General features: G+C 49.7%; 2 protein-coding genes across 9 annotated transcripts in view; one reads left to right on the top strand and one right to left on the bottom strand.

Moving 5' to 3' along the window:
- Positions 1 to 23,928, top strand: part of C4AH8orf48 (chromosome 4A C8orf48 homolog) — a 429,052-nt gene that overhangs the window by 206,688 nt on the left and 198,436 nt on the right. The gene's annotated exons all lie outside the window — the stretch shown is intronic.
- ARHGEF9 (Cdc42 guanine nucleotide exchange factor 9) overlaps positions 1 to 23,928 on the bottom strand; it is a 198,906-nt gene that overhangs the window by 78,590 nt on the left and 96,388 nt on the right. The gene's annotated exons all lie outside the window — the stretch shown is intronic.

Genomic DNA, 23,928 nt, shown 5'->3' with positions numbered 1-23,928 from the left:
GTAACACAGGTTTGTGTTACCAAAGCAGTGAGAGTCCCATCCCTGCACACACCTTTGGAGTGGCCATTCCCAACTCTTCCTCCCATATCAATCCTGTCCAATTAATTCATCAGTAAGGACAGATTTTTTTTTTTCCCCTGGCTACTGTGCGTTAATTAGCGCAAGGGTTGCCATGGGAACCCAGCAACACTCGTTAGCACCACAGAATTCACCATGTTGGAAGTGAACGTGGGCAAGAGCCCTGCACCAGCTCCAACAGTGCCAGAGCTGGGACGTGCTGCAGCCAGATTGTTTCTCTGATGGAGGCTCTGACGTCTCTGCTCAGTGCAAGTTGGAAAAACTTCTAAAAACCTGGGTATTGCAAGGATCTGTGGTGATGGGGAATGGCTTTAAGCTGAAGGAGAGTGGATTGAAAGGGAATATTGAGAAGAAATTCTTCCCTGTGAGGGTGGGGGGCACAGGGTGTCCAGAGCAGCTGGGGCTGCCCCTGGATCCCTGGGAGTGCCCAACAGGCTGGACACTGGGGCTTGGAGCAGCCTGGGACAGTGGAAGGTGTCCCTGCCCATGGCAGGGGTGGCACTGGATGGGTTTTGAGGTCCCTTCCAATACAAATCCTGCTGGGATTCTGTGACATCAGGACCAGTTACTGGGAAGGTCAGTCTGAGCACAAGCTCCATTTTCCTGATGTTTTAACAAATACAATTTAGGACCCTGGCAAGAATCAAAGTGAAGCAGAACAGGTTAAACTGAGAGTGTATCAAAAAAGCTCAGGCATGGGCCCAGCCCCAGGCACTCACTGCAAATAATTATCAATAATTATTAATAAACCTTTCTCCAGCTTAAAGCCTGTGGCACAAACTGCTGTCAGCAGCAGGGTGAGCCATGGCAGTGACCAGGCTGCTCTGAAGGGGTCCCAAACACCCCCTGCCTGGAGGGATCTCCACTCCCAAGCCTCTGTTCCTCTGGATTTGCAGCCCTGTGACACCCCAAGGGAGGTTTCTCCATCATCACATTCCTGCCTGGTGATCAGACACTCCTCCTAGGATCCTGGATTTTGCTGGGATCATCCCACACCTGCTGGTTCCTTGCTCTGAAGCAGCTCTACTCAGCAGCTCTGTCCTCAGAGCACTCCCAGAGCAGCTCCTGCTCCAGCAGCACCTGCAGGCCAGCCAAGGCTCTCTGTGCCCACCTGCAGACACATCCTTCATCCCCCTGCCCGTCCCTGGGCAGTCCCACTCCTGTGCAATGCTGCCCATCAGTCTGCCCCTGTCCAAGTGAGGCTGCACCACTGTCTGCTATAGGGCATTAATCTCTCCTGGAAATCCTTTTTCTAATCCATCCTTCAATCATACCTTTTTTCCTGCCCATGTCACACTGTCAGCTCCCTGCCAGCCTCTGATCCCCTGGTGGAGCCAGGCTTTGTCCTGGAAGCTGCAGCAGGCTCTGCTGTCCCTGGGAGCCTCACACTGCTGCCCTGTGCTGTCAGGGACCTCAGCCCTGCTGGAACCCTGGGAATATTCCACATCCTCCTCTGCAGGAACATTTATGGCTTCTAAATAGTCCACTTGCACTATCTGGGTAAAATTAGACCCAAATCTCAGCACTGTGATAAGGAAGGTATTTCAGAAGCAGAACAAAATGCCAGCTTCCCCCAGCCAACAAAACCTGAAAGCAAGCAGGGATCTGCCTGCACTTGGCTGAGCCAGCTCCTGAGGAAGGCAAGGCCAGGTTCTCACCAGCAGGTCAAGGCAGAGCCCCCTCTCCTCCACTTACTGGAAGAGAAAGAATTTTGGCTTCTCCATCATGTGAAATAGCAGAGACCCCAGGAAGAGCCCACCCTGCTGAGGGCAACTACCTTCCCCCTGCACCTAGAAACGCTTCACTAGGAAGGAGAAGCCAGATATGACATTTTTAACCCTTTTCCCTTTCTTTCTCTGCAGAAGGATATACATGGCTTGTGTTAAATCCTGAAGAAGGAACAGGAACATGTCCCTGCAGAAGGTGTGGTGGCTTCCCACATAATGCCACCTCCAAACACCTCCTCCTACTCCGGGACTGCTTCCCACTCAGCAGATCCTCCTCTCTCACACTGCAGCACCAGCCATGCCACAGCTCAGCACAGCTGTGTAATGAGAACCAACCCACACACCTCTGGATTTTAAGGGAAAGAAAGGGACGTTCAGGTTCACCAGAGCAAGTTATGAGGGCAAGCTCAGCTTCTCCAGGAGTATCCACATTAAGAAAATTTAATTTCATCAAGCCATTAAAGAAATCAAGCTGAAAAAGATCCCCATTGCCAAGTTTTTCCAGCCTTTGACATCATTTTCTAGCAATCCACCCGCAGGAGTTTTTCTCATCTTGAATAAATGGTCGTTTTTGCACCTAAGGGAAGAAGAAAACATTTTCTATACTTTCAAACCTTCTCTGGCATCTCCTTCAAGCTCAAATCCCTCCTCAAAATACTCTCCAAACTCTGGGGAAAAACATTTGTGCCTTGTGCTAAAAGCTCCAGAAACTTTCCTTCACAGGCTGATGTTTGTGCAGTGACTCGCTTTCCTCTTACATAAATCAAGGCCCCAAAAAAGACATAAACAGTGAGGAACAGAAATGCTAAACCAAGGCTGGTCTCCAAAGCCCAGCTGAATGGGAAACCTATAACAAGAGAGACTCAGCTTCTGGAAAAACAACTTTTTGACAGCGCAGAGCATCTCCCATGCCCCCACGCCCGCTGCTCTACCTCAGGTCAGAGGGACTCAGAGCTTTCATGTCACACAGTCCAAGTGGAGAGAGCCCTCCTCAAACCAAGGGCACTAATTATATTAATGAAGGCTTAAGGTCAGTACATCCCCATCAAGCCCAAATTGCTGTTTCCTGAATTAATAGTTCTCCGTCCAGTTTCAAGCAGATGGGAATCCAGAAAGCACCAGCGGAGCTGGGAAATCAATGTCAATATGCTAAATCCAGTAGATTTAATTTGTGGATTTTAGGAGAGTGAATGAGATCAGGACTGGGTCTTCTTGTGCCAAGGTAGGATTGGGTTACCTACTCCTGCAGGATTCCTGGTAAAGGGAAGAATAACAAGGGAGATCAAGAATTAAGGGGAATGAAGAAAGTAGACAGGTTATCCAAATTTGCAACAAGATATAACTATACTTGGTTAATTCCCAGGCATTTAGTGAGTATCCAAGCAAAAAAAAAAAAAATCCAGGAAAAAATAATCAACATGCACACAGCCCCAGGGGCCACAGCCATGCACTCCCAGCCCTGTACATGCAGAGGTGCAGGTACAGCCCACACACAATAATGCCATGATCTGATTCCAGCTGCTTCAGGCCATAATCCCTTATACAAAGTGGGGCTTATGGACTTTCAATGTCTTTGTTACAGAGAGAACCCAAAAACTCCTGTGAACTGCTCAGTGGGTGTGAGTATGCAGTTCTGCCTGTCAGGGGCCAATAAGGCCCTGCTCTGGACACAGTCCCTGCCACCCTTGGGACTGCTGTGACTGAGGCCAGGACCTGCCCCAAGGAAGGGCTGGGGACAGGCAGGCAAAGGTTAAAGCAGAGGAACACGGCTCGAGGAGCTGGAGGCGCCGTCACTGGCGACTCAGCAGCGCTCAGATCAAGTGACCTGACACAGCACAGCTGCTCTGGGTCCTCAGCACAGATCCGAGGATCTGCCTCCCCAGAGCAAGCTCTCCCCTCCTGTAAGCCACTGAGCAGCAGAGGAGTGCTGCTTGTCCAGGCTCCTGCAGCTCTGGAACACGTGGAAATGTTGGAAGCTCTAGTCCTGCCAGTCTCCAGGAGTGATTCTTGCTCCGGTGTCCAACCTGGGAACACTGAATGCCAACCAAAACTAAGCAGCTCAAGGAGACAAGAGACATGCTTGGGGAGGGAGCACCGAGAAGCAGCACAGCAAAACCAGCCACATGCCTACAACCCTTCCCTGCAGCTCCTCAGCTCTGCCTCAACCATTACTGCTGCTTCAGTGCCTCAGAGCTACCAAACATGTCTGTCAACCTCCACTGCAAACCTCCTGGATAAGAGATGGAACACTCGCCTGATCCTTCCCTCCAGGAGTTAATGCCTTTTATTTGGCCAGATTGGATGCTCTGCCAGTCACTGCCTCCCTCCAAGCCCCCCATGTTGGGCAGGCACAGCTGTGAGCCCCTCCAAGCTGGGACTGAAGCTCCAGTTTTTCTGCCAGCTCAGGCTCTCCCCTTATCTCTCCTGTCCCCTCACTGCTCTTCCTACATTTCCTCTCCAGCAGCTTCCATCTGAGCATTGCCCTGCACTGGGAGCTGCAGTGCTCTTGTTGCCAGAGCTTTCCTGGGCAAGGCAGATGTATCCTGATGCATGCAAATGATGCCAGCGTGCAGGAACTTGCTTCGGACAGAGCCGGGAGTTTGCAGTGCGAGGCTGCTCTGGAAATGTCACTGTGCAGGATCCGAAGGGGCCTCCACCACCTCCTCATTCCCAAGGCCATCAAGGTGTGTGCAATGCTTCCTCCACCTGGGTGAAAACACTCACAGAGTCATCCATCCATCCCTCAGTCCATCCATCCATCCATCCATCCATCCATCCATCCATCCATCCATCCATCATCCATCCATCCATCCATCCATCCATCCATCCATCCATCCATCCATCCCTCCATCCCTCCCTCATATTTTCCAGGCTCACAGAGAAATCCCAGCAACAAGGCAGCAGCACCATGCCTGTATCTGGCCTCCCTCAGGGTTGCAAAGCATCACTTGGCATTACTTATCTATACCTCCAACCCCAAAACCCAGCTTGTTTCTCCTTGAAGGTGCTGCAGGTTCACAGCTCAGCAGGTCACAGATATATGAGCTGCTACCAACACTGCATTTTCAGCTTCTGAGCACTCTACAGCATCTCATCCCAAATTCCTTGCTTCAACCAGCATAGAAAGTCCTTTTCTCCAGCATCGTGGATTCTTAACAGAAATTAAGCTCAACACAACACAACTTTCTCCCATACCCTCCTAAACTTGTTTTATCCCTGCTGCAAACCCAGTGCAGCGGGGCTGACAAGCACAGAGTGAGCCTAAGAATTCTAAAGAAAAATACAGAAACTGAAGAAAACCTAAAGAAAAATGAAAATGAAACTGCAAACTGGGTTCCCCCAGCTGGATGACAAGGAAAGCACCTGGTGTCCATGGGAAAAGCTGTCATGGTCCTGCAATTCCCTCCCTGCAGTGCCTCAGGCAGCACTGGGAGTTTTTAAATCACTGTTACCTCAACCATCCTCTTTTTATTTGGGTCTTGCAGAAGGGAGATTTCTCTCTGTTATTTTTAAACTGGAGGCCTTACAGATGCCAACCTTTGCAGAGCAGCTGGCAGCTGGGACGGTGCCCGTGGGAAGGCACCGGAGCCAGGCTTGGAGCCCTGGGGATGCTCAGCCTCCTGTGGCACAGCTCTGGATGAAAAGGAGCTTTCCTTGCTTTCCTCCACTCCCCATCCTCAGTGCTGGAAAGAATTCCAGACTCAGAGGGACCCAAGGGACATTCTGCAGAGAAAACCATGGGCAGCTGATACATCAGGGTAATTCTGGAACTCAAAGCTGGAAGGACTTTCCTTTATTTTGGCTTTTGTTTTTTTAGTGTCTTGCATGAAGTTCTCCTTCTTTCAGTGGTGCCTCTGAAAAATTAGCAACAGAGATTTGCTCTGAGCTTGTAAGCTCCTGTCTGCAGTAATTTGCAAACACCGATAGAAGATTTTTTGTCTGTGTGTGCCTGAAGGACCACGAGTGGGATGAAGGTCCTACAACAGCAATTCCTCACTCAGCTTCCATTGACTGCTGAAGAGTTTGGCACAGAATATACTGAGGGCCCAAAGAAAGTTTTTGGAGCAGTTCACACCTCCAAAACCTCTGTGCCACCCAGATCTATCCTCTCAGAGCTGTGCTGCAGACACAGGAAGGACATCACCTCTCCCTGAAGCAGCCACAGACATCAGCCACAAGCCTGGTGAGGGCAGCAGAGCAGCCTCACAAATTATTAAACTCAGAGGAAACCATGCTCAGATCCAGCTGGGAGGCAGAAGGCCAAGGAGATGTTGAGGTGGATGGCAAACCAGCCAAGAATGTTGGAGTTGTGGTGGTTGTGGTGAGCACCAGGCCAGGCTGAGAGGGCACATCCTCCACCAGGGAGGAACAGCAGCCTGGCCAGGGCTCCCTGCAATCTTGGATTGATCTTCCCCATTTTCCATCACCACAGGATCTCACAGTCTGCAGCATTCCACACTGTGGAAGAGCAATTCACCTCAGAGCACCTCACCATGCTCACTCCCCTCTCCTCCAAACAACCTGGCCAGCAGGTTTTCCTTGGCTGGTCAAGTTTTAATGGACACCATTCAATCCCTGCTTCCCAACCAGAGCTCAGCTCCCTGGGCCAAGCTGGGACTGTCCCACTGACTCCAGGGCACGTGGATAATTCCCACAGACCATGCAGAGGAGTCAAGCAATAGAACAGGCAGACACTGGGGTTTGCAGCAGCACCAGCATCCATCCCCTCCCAGCCTGGCAGATCCTCTCCTCCCAGGAAAGCCTCTCTGCCCGAGCAGGCTTCAGCCCAAGGCATTCCTTCAATGCTGTCTTCCAAACCTTGACACCCAGGATCATGGATGTCAGGAGAGGATGGGATCTTAACTGAGAGATAAGGTGAGCAATTTCTGCATTTCCATTTCATTTTCCAGTGCATTTCTGAAACATAAACTTTAAGGAATTTAGAGATTTTAGAGATTTTTATCTAAGATTTTAGTTAGAAATAAGCCTTACTAGAGTTAATTAAAATAATAATAATAAATGAGTAGGCCTTGATGAAGTTAGGAGTTAGTAGTTAACTAATAACTGATTGCTTGTCAGCACAATGTTTATTTAGCTGGGTTTATAATGAAGAATACACAAACTGACAAATAGCTTTTAGGAACATAAGACAATTGTGGGCCTCCTCTGTTCTGAAACCAACTGAAGACAAGGAATGGGAGTTCTACCAAGAGTTAATTTGTCATTTTTGCATTTAAAAGGTAGAAAGGTCAGAACGAGGAAGACTTCATTGACTTCCTCATTTTGGGATCCCTCCCCATGAAAGGGACACCGACCCATTTCAAGGGACAAAGCACGCATGCTGAATGGCTTTGGGAGTGATTGGCATACCAAGCGGGGAATGGGATGTACCAAAATGATGAATATGTATTTGTATTTTGGGTATTTAATACTTGTATAGATAAAAAGGCTCTGTAATCACCTGGAAGGTGCGGTATGTATCTGGGAGTGACCCCACAAACAATAAACACACACTTTCTAACTTTAAACTGTTAGGGAGTTTTTGTCCATCACAGTTGGATATCGGTACTAGATCAATATCCATATTTTTTTAACAAATCATTTCCTACCCATGTCCTTCTGTGGACAGCCCTGTGGCATTCCTGGGAATAGCTTTGGGATGACCACAGCCAGACCTGAGTGAAATCACTCTCCCTTCTTACATATTCCTACTGATTTCTGTGTTCTAAACACACACCAGCCCTGAGCAGTCACTGCTAGAGGGTGAAGGCTGCTCATTCTCTGGCTTTGCAAGGGATCAGCCTCAGGGATGGAGGGTTTGGAGTGATGCCTCAGGTTTCAGCTTTTATATTTTTCAGATTCTGAGCTGCTTTAGTGTGTGGGTCTGGGCTTCCTATTATGGGATGGTGAACTCTCTTCACAGAATAGGGAGAAAAAACAATTCCTTCTCTAGCTGGGCACCAAGGACAAATGATCCAAATCTCAGGCCCAAGAGCACAAATGCACAAACAACGTGGACTGAAGAGATAAAAACAATCAGGATGAGACTTCATGAGCTGGAGCTGAAATTGGACAATTTACTCCAATATGAAAATGGAGCAGAACTGATCAAAGTGAGAGACCCTGTGAGCCATCGTGCATTTTGTGACCATTTTGGGGTTGTGCTGCCCAAGGTGGATCTATTGAAGCCTCTTAATAAACCCCTACTTTATTCTTTAGCTCCATCTAGTCTCTGTTCTAAGTCAACCTTCACAAGGGATCAGGAGGAAGAAAGTCTTGGAGCAATGAATTCTCAGCTCAGACTCCTCATTAGGCAATACTGGCAAAAGGGAGGTGCTATGGGATCCCTAAAAAACTTCACATCTGCATGGAACACCAACAGATTATTCATCAGAGGAAGGTTAAAGAGCAAAAGCTCCTGTGGCACAGTGTCCTGCAGCCTCGGAGAGCTCATGTGAGCTTCCTGCAGGAGAAATGCAGCCCCATGCTTATGCCACCTCAGGGACTTTGGTGTGTGAAGGAAATACAGGAATATTTGTTCTGCCTGGTCTTCCCAAGAGCCACAGACACATACATGGAAGGGATGCTGCTCACCCTGTAAACACACAGAGATTTGGGAGCAGAATTCCAGGGAAGACTGCAGAGCACAGAGCATCCCACCTGCGGAGAGCACAGCACCAACATCTTCTGCCTGGTGCAGCAAACTGGGCGAAGTTCATTCAGGAATAAAGAGAAAATGAGATAAAAGACAAGCCTGGCATCCCAGAGGAGGAAACATCCCAGTGCCACAGAATTCTGATGTGCACCAGGTCTCAGTTTAAACCATTAGAGGCTTTGGATTTTCAGACACAGAGTAAAATTCCAGCTACAGAAAAACATCCCTGCTGCTGCATTTTGGGATCTCTAGTTCTAGTACAAACACTCTGCCACCCCCCAGACATCAGGAAACATCAGCTGTAAACAACTGCCAGGTCTCCTCTTTATCCACGGAGGTTTATAATCCCTCAAACTCCCGAATAACAGTATATTTTGTTACACTGGGCAAAAATAACCTTGAAAATATGCAAAGAGTTATGATTTCTGACCTTCAAAATATTGTACTTGTGACATTTCACTTTGTTATTCCAGCCATGGACAAATGGTTCTGCTAAAATATCTGTCACAAAGTAGTCCCTTATGCCCAGACCACAATAATCTTTTTCGCAACTAAAAAGGTTCTGCTAAACCATTATGAACTTAACTCCAGGCAGGAAAGAAATGGAAAAGCTGGAGCACCAAAGCAGCAGCTATTCTTGTTAAATTGGTCTCAATTTTTCAAGGATCCTGTTGAACATTATAGAGGTCACAGCCTGCACCACTGTGAAAACCTAAGAAGTCTCTAAAACCCACGGAGTTTAATAAGGAATGCCATATTCCCAAATTGCCTCAAATGTTTTACAGGCTATTATGACTTCCACTTTTATAGGTCCAAAACACTAACCAGATAAAAAGTCTATTTCCTCCAGATTTTCAAGGTTCAATTTTTAAAAGGCCAGAGGCACAAACTGTTCCTGTGAGCCAGGGAAGCCTCAGCCATCAGCATCCATCACAGACCCAGCTGTCCCTCCCAGCTCCCAGGGTTTGTCCTCCCAGTGCACAGGAGCTGGTTCCCATGCTAACCTGCTGCCATTTTCTCTTCCCAGCTTTCCTCATCACAGAACCATGGAAAGGTGTGGCAGCACCCAGCTGTGTCATCAAAGGAAGGAGGAGTGCAAAGAATGGTTTGGTTTGGAAGGGACCTTAATGCTCATCTTGCTCAGGCTGTAGAGAGAAACACATTCCACAATCCCAGGGTGCTCCAACCTGGCCTTGGACACCTCCAGGGATGGGGCAGCCACAGCTTCTCTGGGAAACTATGTTCCAATGTTCAAAGCTCTTTCTGCATTTCTGAGATAAAACTTCTCCTAAAAATCTGGAATCACCTGTCATGGGACCCTTCAAGCTGAACAGCATTGCAGATGAACCTCAGGATCCCAGGGAATCATGGTGCCCATCTTCCTGGGCTGTACAGTTTCCCTAAATCTCCTCCATGTAGGTCCCTATTTCCCATGAATAGACTAAAGTGGTTTCTCTTTTTCTCCCTCCTCCTGCCCTCATGGCCATGCTGTTTTTCCCTGGCAGCCTGAAGCCCTGCCCAGGGTGGTGCCACAGCAATTTGCTGATGGACACCACGGGCAACCCCTGGGCTCAAGGCAGCTCCATCCCTGGCCTTGACCAAGGTCTGCACACAGGGACAGGAGTTATGGCAGTGATGGTGCTGGTGGCACTTGTCCAGCTGGACTGAAGCTGTGACACTCCTTGGGGTCAAACAGTGCCTTTCCAGCCACTACCACTGGATTTACACTTTTCATCTACTCAGTGCTGGGGCTGTAAAATTTCATCTTTCTTTTCTGTGCTGCCCTTCCCTCCCAGATTAATTTTATTAACAGCTATTTTTATGGGCACTATAAAGCACCATTCCACATTTGGGCACTGCTCAAGAGGACAAATTTCTACAGGGACCTTCTGGGATCTGAGGGTGACTCTTCAAGCTCATTCCTAGTTTTCCTCACTGGACCACATCCTCTTTGTCCCCTTCAAAGGATGTCTGACCTGTGAAACACGCATTCAGGTACTAAAATACTGCAGCTGCTTTCTCTAGGGTGCAGATATTTAACATTACCACCCCCAAAATGCCCACAAGGATGCTCAGGACTCGTGGCCTTCAGATCCTTTGGGTCAGCTCAAGTCAGCTGCTGGAAAACCTATGCAAATGCTATTTCTTTGGGATTTCTACTTGACTTTCCCCCTTCATGTTTCCCAAATAAAACCCAGTGTCTCATTTCCCACTGACTGACAGCGCTGCGGTTCAGCAAATTAACAAACCCATGCACGACTGTGCCTTGATTACTCCTTCTCTTTTTTTTTTAATGAAAGAAAATGTCAAATCCTTTCATTTGACTCTTTCGGGAGCCTTTGAGCAGTTCAGGAGCAGTTTCTCACCTCAGAAAGGGGCTCACAGAGGCTGCTCCACACACAGCCCCAGACCCCACTGCTGATCCCAGCAGAGCTGTAATCCAAATCCTGCCAGGCTGACTCCCAGCAGTGAGGCCAAATCTCTGCTGCCAGGCACTGAAATTCTTATCAGATATGGAGACTTTAGGGCGGATTTTCATCTCAGTGCTGAGCTGCAAACAGCAGCTCTGGGTAAGCCGAGCTCTCCAGAGACACCCATCCAGCTCAGGGGCCATCGGTCACCGCCGCCGCGCCACCTCAGATTAACGTGTCACCGCAGGCCAGCCCTGAGCCTCCCCAGCCATGTTACAGCCCCTACACATTTGTCACTCTCTCTGATGTAGCCTGGTGCACCCTGTCCCAGTGCTGGAGTTCCCAGCAGGCTGCACGCAGCCGTGTGGCTCCAACTCAACAGATTAATGAACTTTTGATGGAGCACTCGGCTCCTGCCAAGTCCCAGGGGATGTTTTCCAGGGAGCAAGTGAGCCCACGCTGGGGGCAGGGGGCAGGGGAGAAACCCAGCCCTGGTGCTCAACCCTGCCAAGAAACAGAGCCAGCAGCAGTCCTGGAGTGTCACTGCCACCATCCATCGCTCACCACGGAGAAACATCCTCTGTGATCCTTGCAGAGGGAGAAAATGCTGCTCTCCTCACTTTCCAGCAGTGTTTGGAGTGCTGCAGGTTTGCTCCAAGCACAGCCATGCTCGCTGCTAAATGTTGAGCGTCTCGCTCCCTCCTCCTCTCCCTCGGAATTTTTCCACCCCTGTTCCAGCCAATCGTGCAGGGGAAAATTCCAGCCTGAGCTTCATTAGTATAAGATATAAAAATAGAAGTGCATTATCTTTTGTAGTTCTCTCAGTTGATTCAGCGGCAGCGTGAAGGTAAAATAATTAAATGTTTGTCTGGTGATAAAAACAAGCCCAACAGGAGGGACTGGGCTGAGCTTTTCTGGAAGCTGAGCGTGGAGATCTGGGGGCTCTTGTGCTCCACAGACTTTGCCCTCCCCACTCTCCATAGCTACCAAAAGGATGATGATGCCTCCCTCCCTCCTTCCCTCCTCCTCAGCTCCAAAATAAACACAGGATGGAGGCTTCGGGAGAAGCTGGCAAATGCCTCTGCTGCAAAGCACAGACCTCCCGCAAGAACTTCTCCTGCCATCTCCCCAAACCCTGCCTGGCAATTCCCTCAGCACCTCCAGAAGCTCTCCTGGAGCCAGGAGAGCTGCAGGAGCAGGCGGGTGTCTGTGTGGACCAAGGTCAACACAGGAGATGTTCAAAAAACATTAGAGAGTTGACTTGATCCTTCATCAAAATACTTTGTGCTCTTCCTTCCTAACACTTCACTGCCCACGACGTGGCAGGCTGAGCCGATGTGACAAACTGTCGAAACACATTTTTTTTAACAGAAAAAAAATTAAACCTAGACTTTAAAGGTAAAACTGGCCCCTTTGAGTCCCTCTATCACATGTGACATTCCTGCTGGAAAAAAAGGGCTCTGAGAGCAACTTGCTAGGAAAAGGCTCCAATGAACTGGTAAGAGCTCCAGTCTGCAGGGAGCTCCTGGGCTTCACCTTGTCTTTTAAGATCCCATTAGTTAATAAAGCAACCACAGAGGTGCAAAAGCAACTGAGCATTTGTCAATCCCCAGATGCAAACCTACGATAAGATGCTGTTCATTGATTCCATAAAGTAACCAGCAAAAATTCCCTAAATCATTCTGCTGGCACCAGCAAAAATACCTGCTACCAAAGGGAAAGGACTATCATTTCTCCATCTCCAAATTCCCCCTCTGTGCTTTATTCCTGCTGTTGTGTTGGTAATGACCTATTTACCACCAGGCTGTGGAGGGTGGCAAATCCCACCCACCTCCGAGTTCCCTGCTGGAGCCTGAGATTGCTATTGATGAGCTCCGTGGTTTGATGGGAAGGAAATGAGTTGAGTTTAAGGGCTGCTGGCACTCTCTCTGGAGAAATGCCAGGGAATTTTTAGACAGTCTTCAACCCAACAATAAAATGCCATGGATGTGAGTCAGAGTGGATGGTGAGCATCTCCGTGGGAATCTGGGAGCAGCCAGCTCCGTCTGGATGTGCAACAGCCCTGCCCAGAGGAGCCACCTGAGACCCAGGTGCCCAAACCCACTGATGTGGGTCTCTGGAGCTGCCACAGCTCAACAGTCCCTGCATGCACACAGGGTCACCTTTACACTGCCCTGGGACCCCCCTGCACCTGGGCAAGTCATTTCTCCTGTGTGGGACTGCAAATCAATATCTTGCTCACACTGTGTGCGTCTGCAACATGTCACAGCCTATATTTATATTCTTAGCTTATAAATACATCAGGTAGTAAAAACCAGCCTTTCTTGGGGTGGATGGGTAATGAGCATGTGTAGAAAGCAGCTTACAAATGCCTGGCCATATTCATTAATACAGACTCCAAAGAAAATTATGTTTGTCTCCACAAACTGATAATATATTTAATTTAATTTCAAAATGATTCTACAGGAAGTGGAGTGGTTAAAATTATTGGTATCTTATGTCAATGCAGGGCAGTGTAGGACAAAAAAATTAAAACCTGATAGCTGAAAAAATCTTGTGACTTCCTAACACACTGGAAGGCTCCAAAGTCTTAGCTAACCAAGAATCTGGTTCATGATTTTAAAGGTCTTGGGCTCATGGCCAAACTCCCAGAATGTCCCCTGTGTGCTCCACTTTTAGGTCCATCAGGATGAGCAAGATCCCTGGAGTTCCAGCTCACAGATTTAAAATGGCTGGAGCTACTGCAGGGAGAGAAAATGGGGGAAAAGTTCTGTATTTATGCACCAACATCAGGTGAGGAGAGACTCTGAATATGTAGCACAGGATGTAACAGAATTATCTAAGAATTAAGGCCTATTTTATGTTAGAAGAAGAACCCGATGCTCTTGGTAATGAATACAGGAGCCTTTTTAAAAATGAGACCTTGAAGCTGCTGGACACAGATAAGGCTCTGTGGCCTTGTCTCTGCAGCACCCCAGCTCCTCCAGCACTGGCTGTGCTTCCGAAGGTCATCCATAAATCCAGAGCACTTCTGGCCACACCACACACCAGGAAGGCTTGGGGCAGGCTGCTGAACTGCCAAGATAAATCCTGCTCCTGCAGCCAATCCACCTCCATCCATCTTCTCAAAAGCAATAATCAAAACACTCATTTGCAGGATCTCACTCACTTGATTCTGCTTCTCTAGGACCAGTGCCAAACCCAAGGTTTATGGGCAGCTCCTGGCACCTCCAACCACAGCCTGCACCAAAGCACCACCAAAGAAAAGCCTGACCTTCAGCCCAGCAGCTTCCCAAAGCACTGCTGGCCACAGGACACTGCAGCCAGGATGGATGGAGGGAGGGATGGATGGATGGATGATGGATGGATGGATGGATGGATGATGGATGGATGGATGATGGATGGATGGATGGATGGATGGATGGATGGATGGATGGATGGATGGATGATGGATGGATGATGGATGGATGGATGGATGGATGGAGGGATGGATGATGGATGGATGTCCCCACTGCCCAGCTTTCCAGCACAGCCGAACTGGCAAATCCTCCCATCTGTTAAAGGCTTGAATTCACTCCTGGTAATAACAATAAAACTCTGCCTTCCCCTGCTCGAACTTCACCCACAGCCCATTTCCAGAGCCCTTCTACTCCTGACTCCCTCTGTCCTGGGGAGATTTGCTGCCCCTCTCTGCAATCATTATCAGAATAAACTGTATTTTGGGCACAGCCTTGTGGTGCTGCCCCTCCATGAAGCTGTACTGCCCAGAGGTGCCTGCAGGAAAAGCCATGCCTCTCGGAATTCACAGGGCTCTGTGCTCCAAAAGCCAGATTTGAATCCTCTGCTCTGCTCACAGACCAAAGGAAGACTGTCTCTTTGAGAACCTGTTCTGATATTTTCTATAATCTCATGAGAACTACCCCACGTGAAGATACTTCAGTTATTTTCCAGAAATACAAATCCATGGCCTAGTGGAGTACATTTTCTGCATGTTCTAATTTGTCCTGACCTCCAGCCCCAGATTTCCCTTTATAACACACTCCTCTATTCTTAGTTTTACCTCCTGCATTGTATCCTTCCCCCTCTTCCAGCTGCACTCTCTCTATTTGGAGAAGCCTGAATCTTCCCTTTCCCTCTCTCCTTCCCAGACTGAGGATGGTTCCTTTGCATGCAATCCCACCAGATTCATCCCAACTCATCCTAACCGTGTTCCCATTTCTCTCTGCTGCTCCAAGCCAGTATTCTAAACACAAACATACTTAACACCCTGCAGTGACAGCCTGAGAGTGACACGGTGAGGAGGACACGCTTGGAAGCCAGCAGGGAGGTCAGGGGAGATATTCCATACCTGGACTCCACTGCTTTTGGGCCATTCTGTTGGGAATGCAGTGTCTGGCTGTCAGGAAGCTCAGCTGCCCCCTGGATGCTGTCTCAGAGCCTCTGAAGCTGCTCTGTGATCTTTGAGGAGCCTGGCTGCCTCCTGGGGAACTCTGTCCTTGCCTCACTGCCTGACTCCATCTCCAGGCAGAGCAAAGGGACACTCCAAAGGCCATGGCAGCACAGCCTCCCTCCCTCCAGGAGCACAGGCATCCTCCTGCAGCCCCAGCTCTGCCCAGACACATCCCTGGGCAGTCTCCACAAGGCCCTTTCCAAAACTGGATTCAAAGCAAAGCACCCTCAGCAGAGCCCAACGCTGAGGATGGACCAGAAACAAGGAAAAACCTCCCTCACAAATGCCACCAAATCCAAGAGAAATGTCATGCTGGCCTTTCAGGAGACTGCTGGGAATGACATCTTTGAAAGTAAGGACTTAATTCTGCTGAATTACCAGAAGACTTGAGCACTGATGGACTTTCACCAGTCTCTTAGGCTGGGAAAATCCATTTGGTGAATGAAAGGAACTTCCAGATGATGAGGCAGCTCCCATGCCTGTGCTACACGATCCCATCCCATGGATTTAAAGGAGCTGATCAGAGAGAAGAGCACAGCAGGGCCCCAGCTCCACCACTCAGACAGAATTCCTGCCCAGGAGAACTCCTGTGAGGGGACAACAGCCCGCCCTGACCCCTCAGCCACACCTGGGAGATGTGGGGTGACCCTACAGAAACCCTGGGGCTTCCACATCCCAACACCCCGTTCCCAGCAGCAAAAACACTCCAGGCTGCTCCTCAAGACACAACAAGAGATAAATTCAGAGCAGAAAGCCCCAGGACAGCCCTCACTGCCTGCCTGCCACACTTCAGGGGGACATCTCTCCCTGGCCACTGCCAGGAAGGAGGGACTCAAATAAACTGTGGGAGGAAGCTGAAAATAACAATCCAGAAAGCTGCAAACATCTGGAAGGCCAATGCTTTGCTCTACAATTCTACATTGATTTTTTGCCTCAAATAGATTTCTAGATGGATTGCAATTAAAATGAGTTACACAATGCTGGAAAAACATCACTCATTTCCGCTTCAGTTTTTATTTTTTGCAGCTTTGCTTTCTAGATCCTTTTGCGTTTCAACAGCCACTCCTTGGATCTTAACTTTTTTTTTTTTTTTTCCACTCTTCTTCTGGCCAAATTGCTCTGCATCCATTTTTACCTTTTATGCCAGCAAGGATGCTGCTGGTGGTGGCTCACACAGCCCTGGAACAATTCCCTGAGCAGTGGTAAAAATCCCCACTGTGAGTCCTGACTGCAGCTGCTGAGCAAACCCACAGAAACCCCTGAGCATTTATCAGAGGCAATTCTTTTGTGAGCTGCTCTGAGCCCTCAGGATCCCCTTGTCACATGCCTCCAGGACATTAATTTCCATCTATTGTCCTGACTCCTGCTCAGAAGCCACAGGGAGGGAAGAAAACAGTGAGGAAGGCTGGGCTACAGGAAAAGAGATTTACTTTGCTGAAAACCTTGTAAAGCCAGGCCAGCTCCCCCTTAAAAGGGCAGTGCTGCCACTATCCCTGCTCCAGCCCTTTGCTGGCCATTCCTGCACTGGGATGGACATGAAAACAAGATGATAAAACATGGGATTTCCATCCAGGCAGCAGCAGCAATGTCAGACACCAAGCCCAGCTCTCCTGAGCTCTAAAACTTTGAGTTCTACAGAGCAGCTGGGACAGGCTAGCTAGAGACCAATGAGAGAGAGCAGGTTTTGGGAAGAAATCCTAAATCCTCCCCTGTGAGGGTGGGCAGGCCCTGGAACAGGGTGCCCAGAGAAGCTGTGGTTGCCCCTGGATCCATGGAAATGCCCCCTGGATGGGGCTTGGAGCAACCTGGAATAGTAGGAGGTGTCCCTGCCCATGGCAGGGGTGGAATGGGATGAGCTTTAAGGTCTCTTCCAACCCAAACCATTCCATAATTCCACAATTGCATCATTATGAGCACAGTAGTCCCTTTGCAGTTAGCCAATACAGCCTCAGTCTTGAGCTGCTGTGAATAATACAGAGAACTGCTGGTATTCCCAAGCCTTTGATCTTCATTTGACTTTTGAGGGTTTTCAGGCACCATTTTCATTTAAAAATAGAAGAAGTACTCAAGTATTTATACAGCACAAAGGCTTTAAAGGCTTTAAAACTTCAGAAAAGATTTTTAAGATGCCGGGATGAAGAATGTCAAGTATTATTATCGTTTGAATTTCAACCTGAGTTGGAAAAACCCTGCAAAGGTAAAACTGTCTGCAGGAGAAACAGAAAGGCGAAAAGGGCAGCAAAACCCACTGCAGTGATGGGGAGATGTCTCCAGCTGTGGGAGACCTCTTCAAAGGAGGAACAGAAATCTTCCATAACCAGCTGAGAAAACCACTACAGACACATCCTGCCTGTCCTGACAGAACAGGAGGGAACGTGCCCCAGGGAACAATCTTCCTTTTGGGGAGAGGATGGCCAAACACAGAAGCTCAAAAAGGAAAGATTTGAGAATTAAGATGTGAACTCATGTCACTCACTCAGAGACAGCACTTCCAGGCCATGCCAGCATCCAGAGCATGGCTGGGCTGCCTTGGGTGGCTTTTGTGCCATTCCTTTGTGCACCATGAGCCTCTCCTGGCTCTTTTTGCTGGCTTGGGGTGGGAATTGTGGATACCCTGAGTGGTTCTGCCCCAGAACTTACACCACAAGGGGCTGAACAGCTACTCCAAAGCTCCTCGTTTTACTGAGGTATTTCTACTTAATGCAGATTAATTTCTCGACAGCACAGAAATACCACAAAAGGCTTAGAGAAACAAAAAAGCCTCATTTAGATGAATTAATAACAGAGAGCAAGTGTATTATTATTGCAGGCTCTAACGAGGTGCAGAGCTCTTCTCTAGCTGCAAAAACAGAAGGCTGAGCTCTGACGCTGCATATGCAAAATATCTGAGGCCAAATGAATCTTTGGTGGAGCCCTGCTGACATCACTGTTGGGATCTCGGGTGGAATTCAAGATGCTGCTTTAAATTAAAGCAGGGAGCTCCTGGGTGGGAGCTCTGCTCTGCCAGGGGCCCCCGCAAAGCCCCAGAGGGTGAGAGGCATTTTTCATCCATCTGCTCCAATCCCACCTGCCTCCAACACAGCACTTTTCATCCTCACTTGCCAAACCCTTGAACAGGAAAGGGCAATTTCCTTCTGTGCATTTTACAGAAAGTGAAACAAAGACGTGGAAAGATGAAACAGCCCTTGCAGCATCACCCTGGCAGCTAGAAGTGGGGAATGGGGGGCAGTTCTCCCAGACCCCAGCCCTTGGAGAGCCCCATCATTCCCCAGTTACCCCAAACACCGGGCAGACACAGCTCAAAACAGGCTTTTCAATAGAATATGGACAGCCCTGATGGATGGTGGACAGAAAAGCCCACCCCCTCTGCTAAGCTCATTAGAATTTCTGGTTGTAAGAGAGACTTTTGTGGTTTTAAAAGATTTAAATTCTCTCATCTCCGAACACCAGAAACTCAAGAGCTAACGGGGGTGAAGACAGAGTGCTCTGGATAAACAGGTTATTCTGTCACCACCAATTGTGTCTCTCTCAATGTGCTCTGCAGCCAGGGGCTCAGACACTGTCCCAGCCAGGGCATGGAGCGTGGCAATTTACGGCCTCCTTGGGAAGGCTTTGATATTGGAAAACCACAACTGAGCTTTCTCTTTGCTTGAAAGGCACCCACGGGCTCAGGCACTGCGAAAGCGTTTGCACTGCCCTGAGAGATCAAAGTGGCTCAAAACCTTTCGCTTTTATCAGGCGAATTAAAAACAAGCGAGGCCTTTCCTTCCTTTCCTTGCACTCTGCTAACGCCCATTCCCCTCCTAGGCTTCCCGGGCATCCTGCAGGGATACAGGGGCTCGAGGAGCAGCCCGGAATTCAGGCTGGCGTTAGAGATGGAGGAGCGGAGATGCAGCACCATGGCGAGCTGAGAGCACCCACCCGCCCTGCGGGGCTCCGTGCCTCCTGCTCCATCCCTGCCCGTGCCAACAAACCCCTGACATTCCTGCTGTCTGACTCCCTTGGATTTTGCTTTGTGCTCCTCTGCGCGTCCGTAATTCCTGCTGCTCCCTCTCCCTGCCCGGCCAGCACGGAGCAAGCTGCACATCCCTCTCATCCCTGATGCTCCAGCCAGATCCCCTCTGTGACAACAGGGGCAGGCAAGCGCTCATCCAGCTGCAGGAGCCTTAAAAGGGCGATGGAGCCTTTCTGAATCCTGTGTGGGCAGGGCACCCACGGTGAGGGAGAGGGGGAGAGCCGAGGAGCAGCAGCCCGGGGCTAAAAGTGGCTGTTGACTTCACTCTCCCATTTGGGAGTAGGTGGAGGAGGTGGGTGGCCGTGAGCAGAGGGGAGGCGGAGGGGGCAGCAGCTATTTCCAGCTGCACTCATGTGCCATTTCTCTCAGTGCCGAGATCTGAGAGAAAACAGCAGGAGGTGGGGAGTGGGGGGAACCAAAAAGGAAAATCACAGACTCTGTGCAGGAGAACATGTTAAGGAACAAGAGAGAAGTCGTTACCAACAGCACAGCCCTGAGATTGTACCAGCACTGGGGGGTTTAAAAATATAACAAAACCCAAGGCTGCTGGGACTGCTTCCCTGCATTGCACACGAGAGGATATGATGGAAATGAGACTACTGACCAAGGGGCTCAGGCCAATGCCTGGCCCCAAAATTATGGTAAAATGCTTGCAGAAAGCCTCCCTCCTAATAAACTGTGAGGTTTTCTTGGTTCCCAGAGATTATGTAATATGTTCTTGCCTGCTGCTGCTGCTGCTGCTGCTGACTCATATTTTCCAAAATATATCTGGGAAGGAAAACATATGCACATGTGTTTTAATCCATAGGTTTCCCTGCCCATGTCCAGAGTGACCCACAGGGAGGTGCAGCGCTGCCTGCACACGAGTGTACATGTGTGTGCCCTGACACGTGTGGGGAGGAGGGACAGGGACAGCCTGGCAGCTGCTGGAAAACAGAGATTAAAGCAGCACTGCTTTCTGGGGCAAAGCACGCAACTCTAACACAGTGCAGGAGGGACCAGGGAAGCCAGGAAGGGAGACAGCAAAGGGAGCAACACCGAGCACACGCTGCTGATAACCTCCAGCCAAACCCGGGCTCTGGGGACCAGACACAGACTTGTACTGAGCTTCAAATCCAGCTGGGAAATTGGGGTTTGTGGCAGCTGGGGACCCCGTGACAATCTGCAAATGGCAGTGGGCTGAGAGGGACATCAGGGGTGGCCTCAGCACGTGGTTCAGCAGCACCCACCCCTGCAGAGGGGTGCTGGGGCCAGCAGGGCCAGTGCTCCCTGAATTCCATAAATCTACAGTCTGGCTCCTGTTAATGCCTGGGAACACACTTCCCAGGCTCTGTGTGTGCACTGAAGAAGCCAGATTCTCCTGCCTGAATATTTCTAATTCTAAGGCAGCCCGTTAGTTTTAAGCAAATTTGTTCCCAGCCTGCAGGTTTGGGAGGTTTAGCTCCTCTGCTCCATGCCTGGGTACACTTTTAATTCCTTTGGAAAGACTTTTTGACAATTCTGCAAAACTCTCAGTATCCAGGAGATTGGATCGATCTGCTGCTGGGCATTGGAACAGAAATCCATCTCCCCTGGACCAGAGGAGACTGAAAATCTATCCAGATGTCAGCCCCTGATCACCAAATCACGGCAGAAGCTCCGCACCGATGACAGCCCGGCTTCATGCACTGCCTGCTCCTCATGCCTGTGTGCTCGGGCAAAAAGCAGGGGACAAATCCCCACACAGGGCCAGGTGACAGTGTCCCTGTCCCTTCTCACCTGAAATACACCTCTGGAGAAGGAACAGGCCCTCTCCTTCAGCCCTGCATCATCCTCATGCCCATACAAGGGCTCTGGTGATATTCCCTGTCTTACGCAGCCAGCACCAGAGTTAAGACAATTCTATTTTAACACCTAAAACTCCATCAGAGCCAACTGCTCTTTCTTGTTTCAGAACAACTCTAAAATGTTTCATCTGCATTCAAAACCAGTTTTATAATTGTTACTTTTTAACTTAATTCTCCTAGAACTTCACAAAAGAGCGAACATTCTGCGTGCCTAAAAGGCTTTGGAATAAACCTTAAAAACAAACATTAAAGATTGATCACGCTTTCTCAAGATTATACTAAAACTGACTGAAGCTCAACTAGATAAGGAAAGAGAGTTGCATTAAATTAATCAGCACCTTATCAAGCCCAGGAAGAAAGAACTGTAGATAACAAGCCTTCCCTAAATTTGGTATCAGAACAGAAACTTCAGTGCACGACGTACTGAGAGAACCTTGTCAGATTTACTGAACACAATACAGGGGAGTGGAGCAGCAGAAATAGCAGGGGATTGAGGTCCACAGAAATGCTTTGAAAAAATCCTGTTTTCTGGTAATGCCAGAGAGAGCTGATTCTTTTGCCAAATTGAACAATTTTATTTGACAAAACTTTTCCCCAGATATGCCCAGCAAATTAACCCACTCTTATTGGGGTAGAAGATGGATCTTTGGGGGTTTGCCGTTTGTGTGGCTGAGGCCAGACCGCATTTGCCCGAGGACAAGGGAGCAGCTCCATGCACAATTCCAATCCCATCCCTTCTGCTTTCCAAGCCCTCCAAGTTGGGCTCATTCCTTTCCTGGCATCTCTCGGCGTGAGCTGCAGCTGCTCTCACAGCTCTGAGCTCCCGTGCGGGGGCTCAGAACCCCCAAAACCGGCAGCAGCAGCAGCTTAACCCTTTGGATACTTTGGGGAAACATCCCGAGGACCGGGAGTGAGCAAACCCAGCCAGCAACATCCAGGGATTTTGGATGTTTGGTTGCCGGGTGCCTGGGGAGGCTGTGGGCTCTGCGGCACAGGGCAGGGCATCCCTGCAAACCAGCCACTGCCCTCGCCACTCCAGGTGGGACAGGAGGGGAGCAGGGAGGGGACAGAGGCCCTGGCAGGCATAGGACAGCCAGGCTCGCTGCCTTCCCAAGCAGGAGCAGCGGGAAGGACATTCCAGCCTCAGTCCCCCCGGCAAAGCACAGAGCCCCGGGCACGCCGGGCAGTGACAGCCTCGCTCCAGAAGGACAGGAGGACACTGGAACACACACAGGGCTCAGCTCACCACAGTGAGCAGCCAAAAAATCCACTTGGGGCTTTATGCAGGGACAAAAAGGGAAAACAAAGAGCCGGGCTGCTTGAAGCGGGGTGAGACTGCTCTGCCTTGCTGGCACCGGGCTGTGCCCGGCACCCGCAAGGGTCAGTGCCTGCCCTGCCCATCCCGGACAGGTCCCGCAGGAGGGGAAGGGGCTGGGGATCGGCTCATCCCTGGAGACTGAGCCCAGGCACAGATGCAGCCAAAAATAGCCCCACGCCGGCTGCCAGCAGCCCATACGTTGTGTTATATATGTCTCAGCTGATGCAAAGGAAGGGGCAGGCGCTGAGCCGCATGGCCCTTCACACGGGCACGGCCACACTCGGCTGCTCCTGGCTCCGAAATCCCCCAAAAGCATCCTGAGCCCACCAGCCCGGCACCAGCCTGGCCCCTGACACTGCCCCATGGCAAGGTTTGCAGAAAAATGAACAAGCCAGACCCCAAACACGGTGCCAAACACATTCCCCCACTGGCAGGCCCTGCATCTTGCTCCAGATCCTAGCCCCACTAGCCCCCATCCCAAAATGTGCCACTCTGCAACCACCCCATGCCTCAGTTTCCCCAGCTCTGCAATAGCATGAGGGGTAGCTCCCCAGAGCAGCACATTCCTGTGAAATTATATCCCTGTGGATAAAGCAGAGTCAGTTGAGATCCAGACCTAATTCTTTAAATCCTTGCACGCACGCACTCCCTTCATCCCCCAAAATTCTCTTTAATGCAGGTGGTGAAGCTTTCAGGCTGCCCAACACAGTCCCCACCAGCACAGCTCTGGGGGCTTGCTGCCCTTGTGAACACCCATCAAGGACTGGTGTTTCTGACAATGCCAGAGTAATTCCCAGGAAAACCAGGAATAAGGAGCAGAGGCCACACTGGCCCTTTGCTGGTTACAGCCAACCCAGCCGTCTGTCGGTGCTTGCAGATTGACTCATTTCCACTCAGGAAAAAAATTCAACCACAACTAATAAAATAAAGACAATAAATCACGGTTCCTCCAGCAGCTCTTCCTCCAGGAGCATCTATTTTTAGTGGGAAGCATCAATCACCACAGCTCCTGCTGTCTACAACAGCTCCAACAGGCAAAACCCAGGTAGGCAGAGCTGGGCCAACGTGGGCACACACACGTTCCCCACCTGCACAACCAGCAAGGGGACACACAGGAGAACACCAGGCATGGTACACCTCAGTACTGCGTGATATTTCCCTATCCCAGATGGAGAAGAGATGCCACAATGCAACAAAGGAACAAAGGAACGCGCCCAAGGCCATACAGCACATCAGTGGCAAAGCCAGGAGCTGGCAGAACTCTCCTCTGCCAGCCCCTGCACAAGCACCCTCTTTAAACAGGACAATTCTTACACAATTATTAACATTTGGGAGTTTTCCTCAAGCTTCTCAACTTCTCCTTATTGGAGACTCTGCAGCTCCCAGACAAATTCTTGTGTTTAGCAAAACATCTCTCTCAGTGTTTCACTGGGGGAGACACGCTGAGC

The sequence above is a fragment of the Lonchura striata genome, chromosome 4A (genome assembly GCF_050655825.1).
Source record: "Lonchura striata isolate lonStrDom1 chromosome 4A, ASM5065582v1, whole genome shotgun sequence".
In the NCBI taxonomy this organism is placed as follows: Eukaryota; Metazoa; Chordata; class Aves; order Passeriformes; family Estrildidae; genus Lonchura; species Lonchura striata.
The sequence above is the reverse complement of the archived record's forward strand: the minus strand, read 5'-3'. Positions and strand labels throughout refer to the sequence as shown.